The sequence below is a fragment of the Chaetura pelagica genome, unplaced genomic scaffold (assembly GCF_000747805.2).
Source record: "Chaetura pelagica isolate M959 unplaced genomic scaffold, ChaPel_1.0 scaffold190, whole genome shotgun sequence".
NCBI lineage: Eukaryota > Metazoa > Chordata > Aves > Apodiformes > Apodidae > Chaetura > Chaetura pelagica.
The window spans coordinates 404126-422819 of record NW_009952149.1 but is presented as its reverse complement, the minus strand read 5'-3'; the positions used below and the strand labels follow the sequence as shown (position 1 = coordinate 422819).

The 18694-nt window shown below is 35.9% G+C and overlaps 1 protein-coding gene across 1 annotated transcript in view; it reads right to left on the bottom strand.

Annotated features, from left to right (window-relative positions):
- PCDH7 (protocadherin 7) overlaps positions 1-18694 on the bottom strand; it is a gene marked incomplete at its 5' end in the record, with an annotated part of 253296 nt that overhangs the window by 89337 nt on the left and 145265 nt on the right. The window lies entirely within an intron of this gene.

The following is an 18694-nucleotide window of genomic DNA, read 5'->3' as shown; positions in this document are numbered from 1 at the left end:
TAAATTTCTTAGACCGGCAATTAGCAAAGAAAAGGTCTTATAATGGTAACTCTTAGACTGTCAAATGCCTGATAGAGAGGGGACATTTTTCTTCCTTCAGACCAACCATGAGAATATATGCATTTCAAGAAGATTTAGTTTTCCATTTATTTGAAAAGTTGTGCCAGGAATTCAGGGCTCTCACAGTTTAATGGCAAATTCAGTTTTTCTCTTGTGTATAGGGGTTTTTTTGTTCTTGTTTGTTTGTTTACATTGCATTTGTTGGTATTTCATTTTTTCTCTATTATCTCCAGTGATCACCAACTTCAGTACACAATGAAAACACGTGCAAGGACAAGATGTTATGTCTTGAAAATTGTTTGTTGCATCAGGTTATTAAAATCACAACCTCTGCAGGACAAGCTCTTGTCAATCTAGCCACCGTAACGCTTCCCACTTTTAATATGTCTAAGATAACTATGTCTGCAAACACCAGTTGTGACTGCATATGTAATCTTAATAGCAGACACATATAATGATAATACTCATCTAATTGGAGGCTTAATATATTTTTCAACAAAATTAGCAGAAAAGGCAGGTATTTTTGCAGGAAGGAGATAGGGAGAAAATATTTCTCCCTAGCATTACTCCCTCGAGGACAAGCTTCTTCCAGATAAATTTTAGAGTAATTTCATTGATCTTTACAAATGACTGCAGCAATAAGACCCAGGCGCCTGCAAAATAATTCCTCTATTGTCACATCTCATTTATTGGTTGTTTTTCCCTCCTCCTCCCCAAAACTCTTTAAACCAATAGAAGACTAGAATAAAATTTGGTGGAGGGATCAGAATGTTTTTTGTTTACTTTTATCTAGAAATACAAAATATATTTATCATTATGACCCAATGATAAAAATGTCCAAAGCCTAACATTTTAGCATATTTAAGTGATTTACATACATTTCTTATACAATATAAACTAGTTTTTGTACTCACATACCATTCCTAATCATCTACATTTTTTAAATTTCTAGAATAAATTTCAGTGTCTTACTAACTCAGCTTCTCTGTAACTTAAAAATTCTAATTTATTGCTCTTGTCTTGCCAGTTTGGGTGAAAAAGAAAAAAAACCACACAACCAACAACAAAAAAACAATCAACAGAAAAACCCCACAAATACTCAAATGTCCAAATAAGGCCTATTTTGTATAATTTATGATAATTTTATGTTCCTGGCTAAATGTTTACGTATCAAAACATTACAATTAATTAAAGAATATGCTCACAGCTGGTAACGCATACAACAGTTGGAAACATTTCCTGGAGAGCTTGATTTTATGTGCCCACTATGTAAGATCTAGTGTTTTGTGAATCTGGGGCCAATCTACACCTCAGTCTGTTATATTTGACACTACAGAGGTTTATCAAACAACTACAGGTCACCTTTATCAGCTAAATCAGTCATAAGGACTTGCTTTCTTAAAACATTTCTTCCTTTAAAAGGCTACTGGACTTGGCAGAGTACGAATTAACATCATCCAGCTCTGTCATGAGAGTGGTACTGTGTTACCCTGCACAATGTCCATAGAGAGTTAAGTAACTATAAATGCTACTTAAAGCAGACACAAAGTTGAGAAGGTACTTCCCAAAGCAAGGCAAAAGCAAATGTCAGTAAGACAGGTGGGGTTTAACACAAAATTAAAATGGAATGCAGGGTGTTCACGTATGACTACCCTCATTGGAGCTGTTCTTGCTTGACCACCTTGGGTTCTCAGTAGGGTAAGCCTTTTCTGAAGGGAAAGGCAGAGAAGGACAATCTCTCTTAGCAGCCCAGCAATCATGGGAATAAGAGAGCACTTCTAATGTCTCTGCCCTTCCATTTTTTATAATGACAAATTATTTACGAGGTTTGTAGAGAGGGTGTGTTTGGTTTTTTCACTCAAATGTCTATGGTACTCACCTTCATTGTGGAGGATTCAGTATCCAGTCCCTGTTTCCATTAATATTTAATTATTTATATAAAGGTGGGTCTGAGAACAATGGAATATGATAAGCATGCTGGGTCAGGAAAACTTCAAATCTAATGCAGAAAGCACAGTGAAATAGCATTTATCCTGACGAGTTTAGTCCAAATGAATGTCATAGAAGACATATTCACAAGGAATTACTATAAGCATACATGTTCTCTACCAATAATGATGAGACTGGACTGAAAATCCAATTTAAATGAAGCACACACACACCCCAAATACTGCGAGATTCCTGATAAAATCTGGAGAGCTGGTAAGCCTGTTTGCAGCACCTGTGAAAGGTTAGTTAGCACATACACAGGTATTACAGAACGTTGTAGACACACTACAGACAAAATATTTGCATATAAAACAGACAGAACATGCACTGCTGCAGGCACACTACAGGTGGTAGGTATTGCAGCTATGGCCTATCATGTAACTAATAAATTGATCCATGGCTAATTAAAAATTCTTATAAACCAAAATTCCTAACCTTAAAGATAAATGAGCTACCCCATCAGATGGCCACTAAATACTCTGCCAAATATCTGAGGTTTTCTGCAGTTGAGAGATAGGAAGAATTTCTAGCTGAGTATTTCTAATGTACCAAAATATTAGCCATGTTTTGTTTTAACTGACACTGCTTGACTTTCATGCAAGTTATCTTTGTAGAATTAATGCAAGGTTTTATGAGATATATGTACATATCGCAATTTTCAAAAAGTCTATCTAGCAAATATTACCAAATCTTTTTCAGATTAAAGAAATAACCATTTGAATCAAAGCATTATAGGTTCAGATAAAAATAGAAAAATAATTAAAATTGTCCAGTACAGCTTGTTTTTTTTTGTCCAAAAACATATCAAGAACAATTACTGATTTCTCAAGACACCTTAAAATTAACCTTTCTGCAAAACTTTTTCTGGGAAAGACAGTGATTTGACTGAGTTAGTTCATGGGGAGGATGGAAAAACATGCATTAACACTACCATTACTGTAGATAGCCTGCAGGTAAACTGAGGTCTTCCATTCCCAGTCTCATTTGATATCTTTAACTCTCAGCGCCGAGGATGGGATTTTCCAACACTAAGGTCTAGCGTTGAAATTATCAAAGCTGTAGTAATGTTCAGTGTTGCCAATCTCAGTCTTGCCAAGGTAGCATGCTTTTGTGGCAGTTCTATATCCAATAGTGTAATACAGAAAGACATTCATTTGCCTCAGAATTCATTCTTTCTTTTTTTCATTAAAAAGATGGCATAGGCTGAGTAAATACTGCACAGAAAGCAAACATCAAAACAAATCAGAAATACTTTAGTTTGCTTTTATCTTTTGTATCCTCAGGCCTAGATTCATCCAATATTGAATGTTAAATGAAAATGAATATTAGAAAAGGGATGGAATATGACAGTGCATATGGAAAATGTTAGGTTTCCTTTTCTATTGAAACTTTTATTCAACTTAATTCTGACTAGTGTTTTTAAAAGTTAGAGCTGAACACTTAGAAAAGTGACAGTCTTTATATATTGAATGACAGAAATCATCTGTTATATAGTTGAAACAATTTCATTGCTGTTTAAGCTTTTATTTTGATTTTTCAGTAGTGTGCAAAGAATTTTATTTATATGTCAATGGGGTTTTTATTAAATGCTTCTATTAGCATCCTCAATTTCATCTATAGGAAGCTCTTTTAAAATGTCTAATGCCTTTAAAGTGATTTGGTATTACTTAAACCATTTTGGGAATTGCAGCTCTATAGTATTATTAATATAAATAGTATTTTATTAAACAATTTCTGATTTTAAGGGCTTTTAATTTGTGGGTAGCCCATTTTTGCTAATTCAGGAGCTCAGTTTGATTTCATATGTTTTCCTAATTTTCAGAACACCTGCTAACTCAGTGAGTACATGGAAATGCCTCAGACTTCTAAAAAACATGCCAAGAAAGTCTTAAGCTTAAAACCAAACCAAACAATTAAAAAAAAAACAACAAGCAAACAACAAAATAAAACCAGGAGAAGAAAACCCAAAACCTTAACAGTAATTGAAGAAATAAAAATTAGGGGCTTCTCTTCAATCTCTGTGTTGCAATATGCCTTATATGCTAAGTGGTAAATTATGAAAATGAATTATGTAAGTTCTGTATTCTATCCTGTTCTTTGAGGGATAACATATAGTATTCGTTTGAAATGAACAGGTTGTCTTCAAAGCAAAAATACACTCAGCAGGGATCTACATGGGTGCTGGGTGACACAAGTGGCAAGTGTCTGGGTGACAAGTCTCTCTGTCTTTCACATTTCTGAACATCAAAATACAAAGGAAGCATCAAACTGTTTACAGAATTTTTAAAACACACTAGATTTTGGGGCAATATCTGTATGTCAAAGAAGCAATAATTAAACTGCAGAATGTTTGGAGACAGTGAAAACACTATTTTGCAAACTCCATTTAGCATTTTCTTATGAAGCTTGTCTAAGAGAATGCTGAAGGGTGACCTCATAGAACCCACCTCTTCCTCAAGGGCAGCAGAGGAGGAGGTGCTGATCTCCCCTCTCTGGTGACCATGAGGAAACAAAATGAAGCTACAGCAGTGCAAGTTTAGACTGGACATTAGGAAAAGGTTCTTCGCTTGAGAGGGTGGTCCGTCACTAGAACAGGCTCCACAGGGAAGTGGTCACGGCACTTGCCTGTCAAGAGTTCATTGAGTGTCTGGACAATGCTCTTAGTCATATGGTTTAGTTGTAGGTAGTCCTCTGAGGAGCACGGGTTGGGACTGGATGATCTTTATGGCTCCCTTGCAACTTGAGATATTCTATTATGTCTTTGGCACACTTTTACATTTGTTTTTAATATGTGACTCAAAGACTTAGTAGAAGAGCTGTCTGGAAAAAAAGTTTTATTTCTATTTACCTAGAAAGCAAAACCACTATATATCTCTCTTACTCTTTTTATATTTTATGAATTAAGTATATAATTAAATGTATACATCTTTACATCTTTACAACATTATCATGACCACTTACTCCTAACCTATTATATAATATAATTTTGTTCATAAGGGGAAAAATATACAAATAACTGCGTGCCAGAACATATTTACATTATGTATTGGTTTCCTTGACTTTCATGGTCATTTGGAAGATGCTACAGCTCTCAGAAGTTTCCTCAACATGGAAAACAGCTGTGATTATGTTCCAAACATGACAAGAAAGACCAAACAGTGTAGAGTAACTCTGCAACGCTGTAGATCTACAGAAAAAAGCAGATGTACTGACATTACACTTAAGTGGTGAAAAGAAACCAATCAGCAGTACTATGAATAGGGTTTTGCCTGGTGTAACTTCTGGACTAAGATTAATTTCTTACTTTATTCTAGAAGTAATATAAAAAGTAATATAATTTGGTAGCATTTTTTCAGCATGATTCTTAGTGTAAGGACTTATTTTCTGTGAAAGGTAATGCCTGAGATACGTAAGAATGTTGGTTTGGTCAAGAGAGATTATGTTGTGAAATACTGAAATGTGTTAACATTATTAAGAGTTTTATATGCACAAACCTCTAATTAGGCTATGACTATAAGCTTACACTCATTCTGAAAATGCGAAGTTTGCTAGAGCGAGGACTTTTTTTTTAATCTAAAAGTTATGTATTTGAACTGAGGCGTCCGAGATCAAAGTGCTACTTAGTATAGCACCTGCACAAAGCTGATCAAAAGGCTGTTTCATTTCTGAAAGAATTAACTTACATTTTTACTATAAGAGAGTAATCACCCCAGTATCAGCTCAGAACATTCAGACCATTAAACAATTCATATACAAGAAGCCGAAATAAAATAGTGCATACTGTCATAAAAAATCCACTTACAGCATTACAGTTCTTTTATCCCACAACAATGCAATATAATGAGGACAGATCTTTTAGGCCCAAGCAACATAAACAACATAAGAGTAAATGTACTTATTTTATTTTGTTTGGTTTTGTATCCAACATTTATCCAGCAGAGGAAATATGTTTTTTCCAAGATTTCCTGGATCTGGATATTCTGAACTACATCAAAATTCTGGGTATTTCATGGGACAGGAAATTAAATGTTCAAATCACTTTATTCATTGTCGCATAATTCACTTGCAACTTGTAGTGAAGTGTCTTACAGTGCTTCCCATAAAACAGGAGTGTCTTATGATCTCTGAGCAGAATGCACTGGAACAATGTTGCTTGGATAACACCGACTGGAAAAATATTTTTGTCTTACAATATTTCCAGAAGAGTTCATGACAATCTTAATGTGATGGAAATAACACACCATATTACGATGCAATATATATCAAGGGATTTTACTACAAAAAGATATGGTGCAGTCTCATCACTCAGCTGCTAAATTGATGGATTTTTATTTGCTGCTTTTCATATGCAAATTGTGTAAAGCCTTCAAAAGAGTGACAGAAGACTTGTGGCTTGAGTTATGAAAGTAGATCTCTGCTACTATCAGATCTTCAGCCTGAATTTAGATCAGCAAAACTACTTTGTTTGCAATTGCATAAATACATTTTCCAATATTGAAACTTGTAACATTGATGAGTTTCATACAATCGTCTGTGCATTTTCTCATGATACAAAGACTAAAAACGGCCAGTTGACTATTTTGTTTCCATCTGGCTGTGCTAGACTATTCACAGAATGGTAACATCCACAGCCTGCTGGTTCACAGTGACTCACAGTGCTGCCTACCATTCAGTGCTCACTTTCTTACTGAAGCTAAGCTTAAACTGAAACAGGTCATCTAACACTTTCTGTACTCCTACAGCCAAATCATATCAACACTTTCTCATAAAAATATCCTCATGTTTATATGTAGCTTTATTTAAATGAATGGACCTGCTACTGGAAATAAGGGTTTGTAGCACTAAACAACCAGAACAAACAAAATGTAAAATATAGTATGCATATTTAAACTTTAGGCTTTATGCATTCCCTTTCTTAATAAAGCAACTACAACCCCAAGAACAAGCCAATGTTTTACTGTGTTATGGTTATCCTCTTCCAAATTCACAACACTATGACTTTGTTGCTCTTATGATCAGGTCAGAAGTAGGAATGTCATTCTACAGTTAAACAAAATGATGACACATTCCTCTTTTAAACTTGCAAAAGCATCTCATACTACATCTTTTCTTTCCACTCATCTTTCTTTATTAAATTTGTTTAAAATGAAAAAAAAAAAAAATATATTGTCTCATAATTTAAATTACTGCTTAGAATTCATTAAGCTAGCATCTGTTACTAGCTCATTTTACAACATATTCACATGCCTCTGTATAGCCAAAGGAATTTTGTTGCATAGGTGGATTTTAAATACCCTTATTGCTCATAAATGTATTTTAATTCCTTTACCCACTGCCACAGTATGCTTGAAGAGTACGAAGATGCAGAGTCTACTCCGGGTATGTGACTGGCAGCTGTTTGCTTTTCTAATTAAGAATTCCACACCCCAGATAACAGACTATACAAAATACCTTGATTTAAATCAAAAGCAAAACCAGTTCAAGACTAAATTACAAGCTAGTATGCAACACTCCACTATTGCCTGACACTTCCCTTTAAGGATGGAGTGACTAAGTTCCTGATCACCTTTCAGTTCAAACTGAGCACACATACTGACTTGCCATGTGCTGCTCAAAAGCAAACCAGAGGTGTTTCTTAACATTTCAGTGTGCTCTGGTTTAACATCACTGGGTTAAACTGTGAGTAGTCCTGCTGTCAAATACATACATAATTAAAAACTAAGAAAGTAAAGTGATCACCTCTGGTGTTCACACCTCAAATAATCCATTACTGAGGTTGAGGTTAACATACTGATAACTCAGGTATGTATTTTTTGTCACATTTGTAGGGAGTTATTAATTGTCAAAATTTATACAAAACTATACTATTACATAAAACAGGTTTTGGTTAATTTTTGCTTATGGTTTCGCTACACTTTTAATAAAAAAGAATAGGCAGCAAACATGCACACTACCCTCAACAATGTATTCAAAATGCAAATTCTAAATATTTTTAACTCAATGCATTAATCTGTGTTCAGGAGTCTTCACCTAAACAAGAAGATGCAGTTCTTCTCTTTAAGATTTTTAAAAAAATATATATATAAATCAGTCTTTCCATCCATGTCCCATTTTCTCACTGGGATACACAGTTATAATTTTTCATTGTACAAAATATTCTTAGATACAATATTTCAAGAGAAATGTCAGTTGATGGAATTAGATAATAATCCCTTGCCTGTCTTATCAGGAAACATGGGGAAAAAATCGTAGGGATTAGGAAACAACTAGTCACATGGACAGAAACTTGCAAAATAGGATTTAGCACAAAAATACATAAAAAAGTAAGTCAGAAAGGACAATTACATACTAACAAAAATATTGGAAAATTACATAATACCAGAAGAAATTTGGTAACAAGTCTGTACAGTAAATTGTATTGATTTGCATAATTTATGCTATGAAACAAAAAGACCAGTGTTATTTGCAGCCAAATATATTAAGTGATCACATTATGAAAGAACCAGGATCACTTAAATTCTATATATGACTGATAAATTAGTACACACAAAACCTGAATTTATTTATGTGCACTATGTGTCTGGAACAAGAACAGCAAAACGTCACTTCATATACTGCTGCATGTTTTATAGACATGGTTTAAAAATACTGAATTTGTCTGAGTAAATTGGCTAGTCACCAAGGTGAGCTCATATTTATATGATGCTAAATATCATGGAGACTTTTATTCATTAAATACTTGTATCAAAATACAGGGGGAAAAATTCCAGAAAAAAAGGTCCCTCACATTGTGAGCCAGAACAGAAACAAAAGCACAATCAACATTTTTAAGCGCATAAAGAGATAATAACATTTGGGGAATTTTACTTCCAGGCATGCTGGTCCTATGAACTAAATATCTCCTAGCAGTTAGGGCTTGTTACATTTTTCCCTGGTATGTATTTTCTTGCCTGGCTTCACTCAAAAGAAATCCAATCCTCACAGTGCAACCCTGCTCTGCAATCGGAAACAAATCTCTTTAAGTCAGGGCAGTCAGTGGTTTAAAAGCGTGCTTGTGCAAAAAGTAAAATTCTTACATAGATTAGGTATACCTAAAGCCCAGAACTGTGAGACCAAAATACTACATTGATTTGCCCTTTTGAGGAACTTTGCCTTTTAGCCTGCAAGTTTTAAGACACTCCTCCAGGCATGCTCAGAACTATATTAGTTTTCACAGGCCTAGGTTTGTCAGGCTGTGTCTAATCAGTTTTTGGAAATCAGGTTTTGTTCTACCCACAAGGAGAAGGGAGGCTTTCTCAAAGTATTCACTCCAGTATGGGTGAGAAACACTCAGTTCTTAGTCAGAGGGTGTTAAATACCATGTGTCCTCATTCCCCAACAATTACACATGAACACCATGTGTTGTCTACACGTAGGATCTTTACCCCTTGCTGAAATAAGGACATTGTTTGTAAAAGATCAAGCCTATTTGGGCAAAAGAAATAAAATACACAGAAAACATAGTTCTGTGTATAGTGTTTAGAACATATGAATACACCATAGAGGTAAGAATAGAAGGGAAAGAAGATCTTGTTTCATTTTATCCTAGTATTTAATCTAACAACTGTACAATAAACAAAAATAGCCATGGGAACAAGGATCATAATCTGAGATGTTCCCCTCCCATATGTAAATAGAGAGCTGCTCATAAATATTACTTTTATGTTTCATAATAAATTTAGCATGAAGAAAGAACTTGGCAAACTCAGTGAGCTGGATTTGGATGTCATTTATCTGAAGGCTAATGCAAGCCCATCTCCTGCTCCAAAATAATTTCTGGAAGTCAATGAAATAAGGTTAATAACTAACATAATCAGATCAAAATAAATTACCTAGTTTTTCTTTTATACTAGTAATATCTTGAGAACTAGCACTTTCAAATGCGTTTTATCTTACACCTTTTAACATATTAATGAATCAGAGGAGAAATTATGTCATCAACTCAGATAAAGACCAAAGAGGTTTTTCATCTGTATTTGCCATGCACAGCATAAAATTCTGAACGTACATCTCCAAGTGCTACAGACTTTAGGAGGTGCTGAAGGATCTTGGTTAGTTTATTTAAGCTTAAGTACAGTTTAAAAATAATTAATCTGTAAATCATTCCAGATTTTTTATCCACCTTACACCCCCGAAGGATGAGAACAAAACAGCTGATTGCAAAAGAGGATTAGTAAATTATTCTGTTTTCTCTATCTGCTTAACCACACTGGGTGGTCTGCCCCTGAAAAGTGTCTGCTAGCTATCCAGCTGGCAAGTACAAACTACTGTCTGTTGAAACTACAGCACAGCTGTATGAATGCCATGAAGGATTCTTTTCCTGCACATACCACATCCCAGTTGTTTAACCTACACTGAGCTAAGAGCAAAGCTGCATTAGGCAAATAAAATACACAACCTAAGTTTATGTTAAAAGCTTTATGTTTAACTTTTTTAATAAAATATTTTTTCCCAAAATAAAGAAAATGCCAGCAAAGTAACACAACAAACACAACAGCCAGAAAACTGTTTTCGTTTTGCCTGCACTTCTGCTGTGGTTTAGAGGAACTTGTAATAAGAGCCCGCAGTTAAGAAGACAAATTCCTTCACTCTCTACTTTCACTCAAGTCTATGGGATTACATTGAAGATTAGTAGGGACTACTGTTTGTATATTCTGCTAGTTTCATCCTTCAGGTATTCCAGTGTCCTGAGCTCCCCATGAGATCCAGAAATTGTTAAAGAGAAATTGCAAGTCATGTACACCTACCACTTTATTAGTGTCCAGAAAACACTCAGCAGAGCTGTAAAAAGAAGTGATGCCCATCTAGAAATGTCAAGGCATCTGGGGAATTTACTTATTATATAGATTCCTTGGTAATAGATGCACGACAAGGAGTGAGTACACAAGGTACATAATTTTCTTTAATTTTTTTTTCCTTTTTTTTCTGTCACTGGACATGCACTGAAGGCAGTCTTTCTGCTAAGATTAATAGTTTGAAAGCATTGACCATAAAGCTACAGCGGAAAAAATTATGTCCTTCAATAACTCACATGGCATCTTTTAGTCATATGGTCTAATCTTACTTGATAACTGCTTGCTGGGATTTCCACCCATTTTGCTTTTCTCCACCCTTCTTTTGAGGATGAAAGACTGGTAGACAACAGCAGGCAGCACAAGTAAAATACAAAGCATGAAATTTGTTAAAATGACCACCAAAAGAATGCTACTCTTCTGGCAGATACAGCAGATGGCAAGATAATGCAGTGTGATTAATAAAGAGAAGCTCACAGGGGTCAAAGCTTTCCTGGGTGCTAGAGCAGGTAACAGGTGGATATTAGTTTGAGGGTTGGTTTGTTTTTTTTATCTTGGTCTTTATGATAGGCAGATTTATTTATATTTTTAATACCAAAAGTAAAATTAAAGACCTCTATCTTCTCTCTCCATCCCCAGAATTAGGCACCTAACTCAATGTTCAGCTGTCTAAAGTGGTAGTCCAGATGCTTTGTCTCTGTTTTGTTTGAAGTCAGAAAGCTATGTTTCAGAGTTTAGCACTGTTAATACTTCAGCATTTAAGACCTTTAATTTCAGAGTGTATGTTGATTATTTGTTTAGCCAATTTCTACTACTTAAAATGTTAAGGTCAGTTCCAGTTCCACAACTCTGTCTTGTTTAGAAAATAACATTAACCTGTAATCTTCAGTCCTTTCATTTGATGCAGGACTATATCCATCTAAAGCAAACACATAACCGTACTCTTTGTATTAGAAACACTTCAGTTACCAAAAACATACTCAGGTCAGCTGGTACTTTCATTAACAACATGTTCTAAAACAAAATGAAACAAGAAGTTTAAGAGAGATATATTTAACTGAAAAAGTCATATTTCTAAGCCTGATGAGAAGCTGAACATGTGTCATGTGCATAAGAAATCTAATGTTGAATTTCAAAATCATATTTTATATGTCTTGATTTCAGTAAAGCATTTGACACCGTCTCCCACAGCATCCTTGTAGATAAGTTGATCAAGTATGGGTTTGGTGATCAGGTAGTGAGGTGGATCAGGAACTAGTTGAAAGGAAGGAGTCAGAGAGTTGTAGTCAATGGGGCAGAATCTGGATGGAGGTGTGTGATTAGTGGAGTCCCTCAGGGGTCGGTACTGGGACCAGTGTTGTTCAACATCTTCATCAGCGACTTGGATGAGGGTATAGAATGTACCCTCAGCAAGTTTGCTGATGACACTAAGCTGGGAGGAGTGGCTGACACACCAGAAGGCTGTGCTGCCATTCAGAGAGACTTAGATAGGCTGGAGAGTTGGGCGGGGAGAAACATGATGAAGTTCAACAAGGGCAAGTGTAGAGTTTTGCATTTGGGGAAGAACAACACCATGTCCCAGTACAGGTTGGGAGCTGACCTGCTGGAGAGTAGGGTAGGTGAAAGAGACTTGGGGGTCCTGGTAGACAGAAGGATGACCATGAGCCAGCAATGTGCCCTTGTGGCCAAGAAGGCCAATGGCATCCTGGGATGCATTAGAAGGGGTGTGGTTAGTAGGTCAAGAGAGGTTCTCCTCCCCCTCTATTCTGCATTGGTGAGGCCACATCTGGAGTATTGTGTCCAGTTCTGGGCCCCTCAGTTCAAAAAGGACAGGGAACTGCTCAGAAGAATCCAGCGCAGAGCTACAAAGATGATTAAGGAAGTAGAACACCTCCCTTATGAGGAGAGGCTGAGGGACCTGGGTCTCTTTAGCTTGGAGAAAAGGAGACTGAGGGGTGACCTCATCAATGTTTACAAATATGTAAGGGGTGAGTGTCAGGGAGATGGAGTTAGGCTTTTCTCAGTGATGACCAGTGATAGGACAAGGGGTAATGGGTGCAAACTGGAGCATAGGAGGTTCAAGGTGAATATCTGAATTATTTTTTTTACTGTGAGAGTGACAGAGCACTGGAACAGGCTGCCCAGGGAGGTTGTGGAGTCTCCTTCACTGGAGACATTCAAAACCCACCTGGATGCATTCCTATGTGATGTACTCTATGTGACCCTGCTCTGGCAAGGGGGTTGGACTAGATGATCTTTTAAGGTCCCTTCCAATCCCTATGATTCTATGTTACTAATAGAAAAAAAAATAATAAATTAACACATTACAAATTTTTATATTAATCCTGTAAATTGTTGTAGGGAATTAAAATGAAAAGGATAAATACGAAATAAAAACTAAAGAAGACTGCAGAGCAGTATTACAACCTCTTTTGATTTATACCATGTGTGGAATTACCTCAACCAAAGATGACTGCTTTCCTTATTGCTTTCATTTTTTTTTCTTCTCAGATGCAACTTCTCCTCTTCCATTCTTATCCCAACTATAAGACTTTATTTATTTATTTAAGAAAATCCTGTATACAAGATGCGTCCTTCAGAACCAAGTGAACATGGCTTATTCCACAGACTGTAAAAAGAAAATCAGGCATCTATGTCACAGCCAAAGGGTGGTGTAAGGCAGAATTTACAGCTGATAATGATGCAAAGCTGGAAATCCTTTTGTACATGATGTAAAGGAAATAAGCATTTTATATTTTTTTGCTACATGCAGGAGCTATAATATTAATAGATTAAAAGAAAAAGATTAAAGGGAAAACTTCCATTGACCCTCTGTATGAAAGTAAAACCTATCCTACTAGCTTTTAACACCTCACTTATTTCAAATAAGTGTAATGTCCCTAAAAGTTTCTTCCCAGCCACCAAGTTACAAGCTAAACTGAAGAAACTGTGAAGAGTTGCACATTGGCTGCTCACGTTTTGCAGTAAGAACACAAACTCTCAGGGTTAAAGTTAAAATCCAAGTCTTAGAAAGCAGAAATCCATGTCCTAGTGTTAGACTCTTAGCTGTGTGGGCAGCACCCTTGGTTCTCTGGAAATAATGTCCTTCACATTGAGTACATATTGAGCACGTATTACTAATCCAGTCCTGGGAACAGAAACTACAATTCAGGACTCTTTGCCTGTGATTACAGCAGTCAAAGATGGCAAGTGCTGTATCCCAGCCCCACAGTCTTCATTTTACACAAGACAGTGAGACTGGATAATTTTTGGTGGTTAAGGCACTCCCAGGGGATGCAGGGATATGAATTTCAAGGTTCTGCTAAAACTAAAAAGACCTGAATCCCAGTTTCCCTGTACAGCTAAATTATTTTCTCACTGATTTATGCTGGTGTAAAAGAGTCCCATACAAATACCATTAGAAAATCTTAAGAGCAAGCTAAAGGAAAAGGGAAAGGGAAAAAAGGAAGGAAAATACCTGTTCCAAGAATCTTTGTTCTCAGTTTGGGGCTTTTGGCTAACACCAGAGCTTAAGGGTGTGGGAAGGTAGCAGTAATTTAATGCCTTTGTACACATCCACCAAAGTGTAATGCTCAAAAGATTCAGCTGAGTTGTTTGGAGGCTATCAGTGACTCTTAAATGATAGATGTATACTTAAAGAAAGGAGATAAACAACTATATCTTTGAAAAATCTTTGCAGTAGTTGGTAGATAATATGACTATCATAAGAGAGTTAACTCAAGCAAAAGATGTTCCTTGCTGTACAATTACAAATGTTTATGAGGCCTTAATCCCTTCTTTCACAAGAATATTCTACTTCTTTTTATCCATAAGAAAAAAATTTCAACAGTTGATTTTCAAATTTAATTATAAGAACTTATTTTGAATCTGCCACACCTAATTTCAAGCTTCTTAACTGTCAACTCATCAAGAAGAAAAAACAGGAAGTATCAGATTTTTTTGTAATCACAGTAGCTTACACTACACAAAAAGTGAAATACAGTGACTTACAGGATCAGGCTTGGGTCAACACTGCATGGTCTTGAAAAGTCCATCTTCTCATGCATGAGCTGAAAATGTTAATCCAGAAAACATTTCAAGGTGACTTCTGATATGCCACTGGTTTGTGAACTGAGAATGTGTTATTTGTCTTTTTTATTTTTTCTGTATAGAGGATGTGTTAGATCAAAGGCTGCCTATCTCATGGTAGCTAGTTCTCAAACTGTAGAAACCATCTTAAAATTATTTTTCTAGAATGAATTAACAGTAAAATTTAATGTAAAGCAAACAAACCAAACTACTTCAATGGATGCTGATAAATTGAGGACATTTCAGAGAGTGATGAAGCAAATTTTTTTTTCTGACCTTACTGGTAAACCAAGTACATTCAAAGAACATGTCTGGCTAAACAAATAACCTGACTGCAATTTGCTGCAACTTATTATTTGATATCACTGCAAAGAAGGCCATGAAAATTGAAAGATGGTTCATTAACCATGCGTGGGTTTTTGATAAGCAACTCTCATATCTGTGTTCTCTCTGATGATTAAGAACAATCTGCACTGCAGGAACCTGATGACGTGTTTCAGTGCATAGCCTATTGACCACCTGCTGCTTAATATGCAACAGATGATACTTTCACAATTCACAAGAAAGAAATGCCTCTCATCTGAGCTTCAACCTGCATAACAAAAAATTCACCAAGTTATTTGACTGAAGAAGTTATGGATGCTATACTATAGCACATAATAAAATCTTTTCCTTCTCTCCTGAACTACAGAATGAAACCTTTATTTGGAAGTAATAAACAACTAGGTGAATTACAGTGTTTTTACTAGATAATCTGCAGGAAAAGACCTTAAGACAAGCTTACTGAGAACTGCAAGGCTCTTTACGGAAATGCACAGTCAAACACCAAGAGACAATGGTTCTAACTGGAAATAAGGAAAATAACAATTAAAATAACCTTCATTGGAACAAGTTGCTCAGAGAGGTTCTGGAATCTGTCCTTGGAGATTTTCAAGATGTAGCTGAACACAGCCTGATGACAGTTCAGTTTGAATTCAGCAATGATCCTACTTTGAGTATGACGCTGTATTTGGCAAAAACTCTTACAGTGCAAATTCATTCTAAGGACAAGGTAATGACAACCAAAGACTTGAAATTTCCAAATATTGTTTTGTAGATGTATAATCTATCCATAAACTCCATATGGGTTATCTAGCTTGTCCTTCAGAGATGAGAAGTTTTATTCAATGATATGCCTTTAAGCAACTAAGTCCAAGCTCTGAACCACTGACCTATATTCCAGTTTTAAACCAAGATCACTCCGATGACAAAAAGTGAATCAAATTTGGGCAAGCTGATTTCTACATTGCTGATGAGCAGTGATAAAGCATTCAGTTTTACATATAAAATGCTTTCAAAAAGCACAGAACTGTAACAAAGCTGTAGAATGTGAATCATACTGGACTGAATTTGTAGCACTACCAAGCTTATTTCACTCAGTGTAGTTCTAGTCCTGGTCCCAAAATCTGGCAGTGTAGATGTCTTTTTCCATGAGCATTCCACTGTTTGACTGCAAGTAGTTATTGCATTTCATTTTTTTAGTTCTAAGAGTACTTTTTAAATAGTTCTATAACGTCTAAGGCAAACTGATTTCTCAGGCACTTCTGATTCAAGAAATTTATTTTATATACATGTATATATGTATCATAAAATAATGCCAAATTGCTAATCCCCAATTCAGTTCTTTGACTTCTTTGACAAGTACCTTAAAATTATTACTCTACCTCTCCTTTTTTCCTTCAGTTATTATTTTTAGAAATAAAACTGATATTGTTACATTTTCTTTTCCTAAAATAATTATTTCAAAACTGCTTTTGTAGTATGATACTCCGTTACCATTTTTAGAATGTCATTGGTCACAAAATAAATGATGTTTATTACAATAATTATGTTCAAGAGTGGGTTTTCATGGTGCATGGTGGGAAGATGAGAAGAAACAGGTTTAATCTGAAGTGTTTTGCATCTGAAAAACCTTTTCCCTCATTAGCTAAGTCAGGCACAGGAACAGGCTGACCAGAGAGACACAGTCAAGTCTCCATCCCTGGACGTCTCCAAGACCAGACTTGTTCAAGCCCTAAAGCAAGTCATTCTGGCCTCGTAGCAGGGGGATGGACCAGCTGACCTCCTCACATCCCTTCCAGCCTGACTTATCCTATGTTTCACATACAGATAATCCTTTTAATCAGATAAGATAGTGACAGGACAAGGGGTAATAGTTTTAAACTGAGAGAGGGGAGATTTAGGTTAGATATTAGGATGAAATTCTTCACTATATGGATGGTGAGGAACTGGAATGGGATGCCCAGGGAGGCTGTTGATGCCCCATCCCTGGAAGTTTTTAAGGCCCGGTTGGATGAGGTTTCATCTGGCGGTAGGGTTCCCTGCTCATGGCAGGGCAGTTGGAACTTGATGATCTTCGAGGTCCCTTCCAACCTTAATGATTCTATATGGCTCATCATGGTATCTAAGAAGGTTTTAGTACCACCCAAGGGTTTTTCTAGTTACTCAAAATTTATAAGCATGGCTGCCCTCACTTGTGCCCTTTGGAGGTTCTTTGGTGCAACTGGAAACCTCACGAGATTGTCCATCACCACTGGAACTTCCACCCTGCAATCAGATTGAGCTGAAATCATCAGCAGAGTCAAGTTTCCACAACAGGCATATATATGCATACATGGAGGTGCAGAGCAATAAGCCATCTTTGATTTGCTTCCATATGCAATCAAACTACAAAGCATTTTAATCTTTCTTCCCAGTTAAGATCAAGTTTCATGCCAAGGAACACGTAGGGAAAATAATGCCATATTTTTCTTAGATTTTTTTTAAAGCAATTTCTTGATGTTTATTTTGCATTTTCCTGGCATCCATCCTAAGCAGACAATTCTGAGATCAGTTTTCCTATTCTTGAGAATAGCATAGGTATTCTCTGAACAACACATGCTACTACAGCATATTACACTCATCCAATAAAGATCAATAGAAAAAACAAATTTTGAAGTTCTTTTCCTCTTTGGGCCTCAATTAGTATGCCTCTAATACTGTGTATGTAAGGAAGGATTTAAAATAGAACTTGAAAACTGCTTCCCAGATTAAACAGTGGGCTTTTCTGCCCCCTTAATATTAGATTATATCAGTATAACCTGAAAATCTCATTTTGAATTTTCACAGCCACTACCAACTTAGTTTCTACATCTTGGATTTTTATTTAAAGTGAGTGTTAACCTTGTGCAGCAGTGCAATGGTTTTCCACACTAGAACCACATGCTGCAAACCTAAAACCTTAGTAATCTCAAAAAACCCCACTGGAGCTACTCTGTTGTTTAAAGAATATAATTGAATATGAGGTGGTGTTTTAAGATAGTTGAACCATCATTAAAATAACTAAAAGGTTCAGAAAGTGGAAAGGTAGACTACTTCAAATAGCTATAATAATAATGTTCCTGAATAAAGATTTGAAAAAGTTGGCATTAATTTAGAAAGGTTTCTTCCTGACAACTTCATAGTAACTTGAGGAGATAATGTATTTTACTGACCATAACTGTAAGATAAAAATAATCTTAAAAATAAGCTGTAGTGACATCTGTGGAATGGTCTAACGGATTAGATTAAGAGTTACTAAATTCTCCACAGTAATTTTCTTTCTGGTTATGTTACAGAGCTTTGCTATATAGAGTTTAACAAAGTCTGAGAACTCTTGTGTAAAACAAAAAAATTGTTGCCTACTCTTATTACTAACTGCATTAACT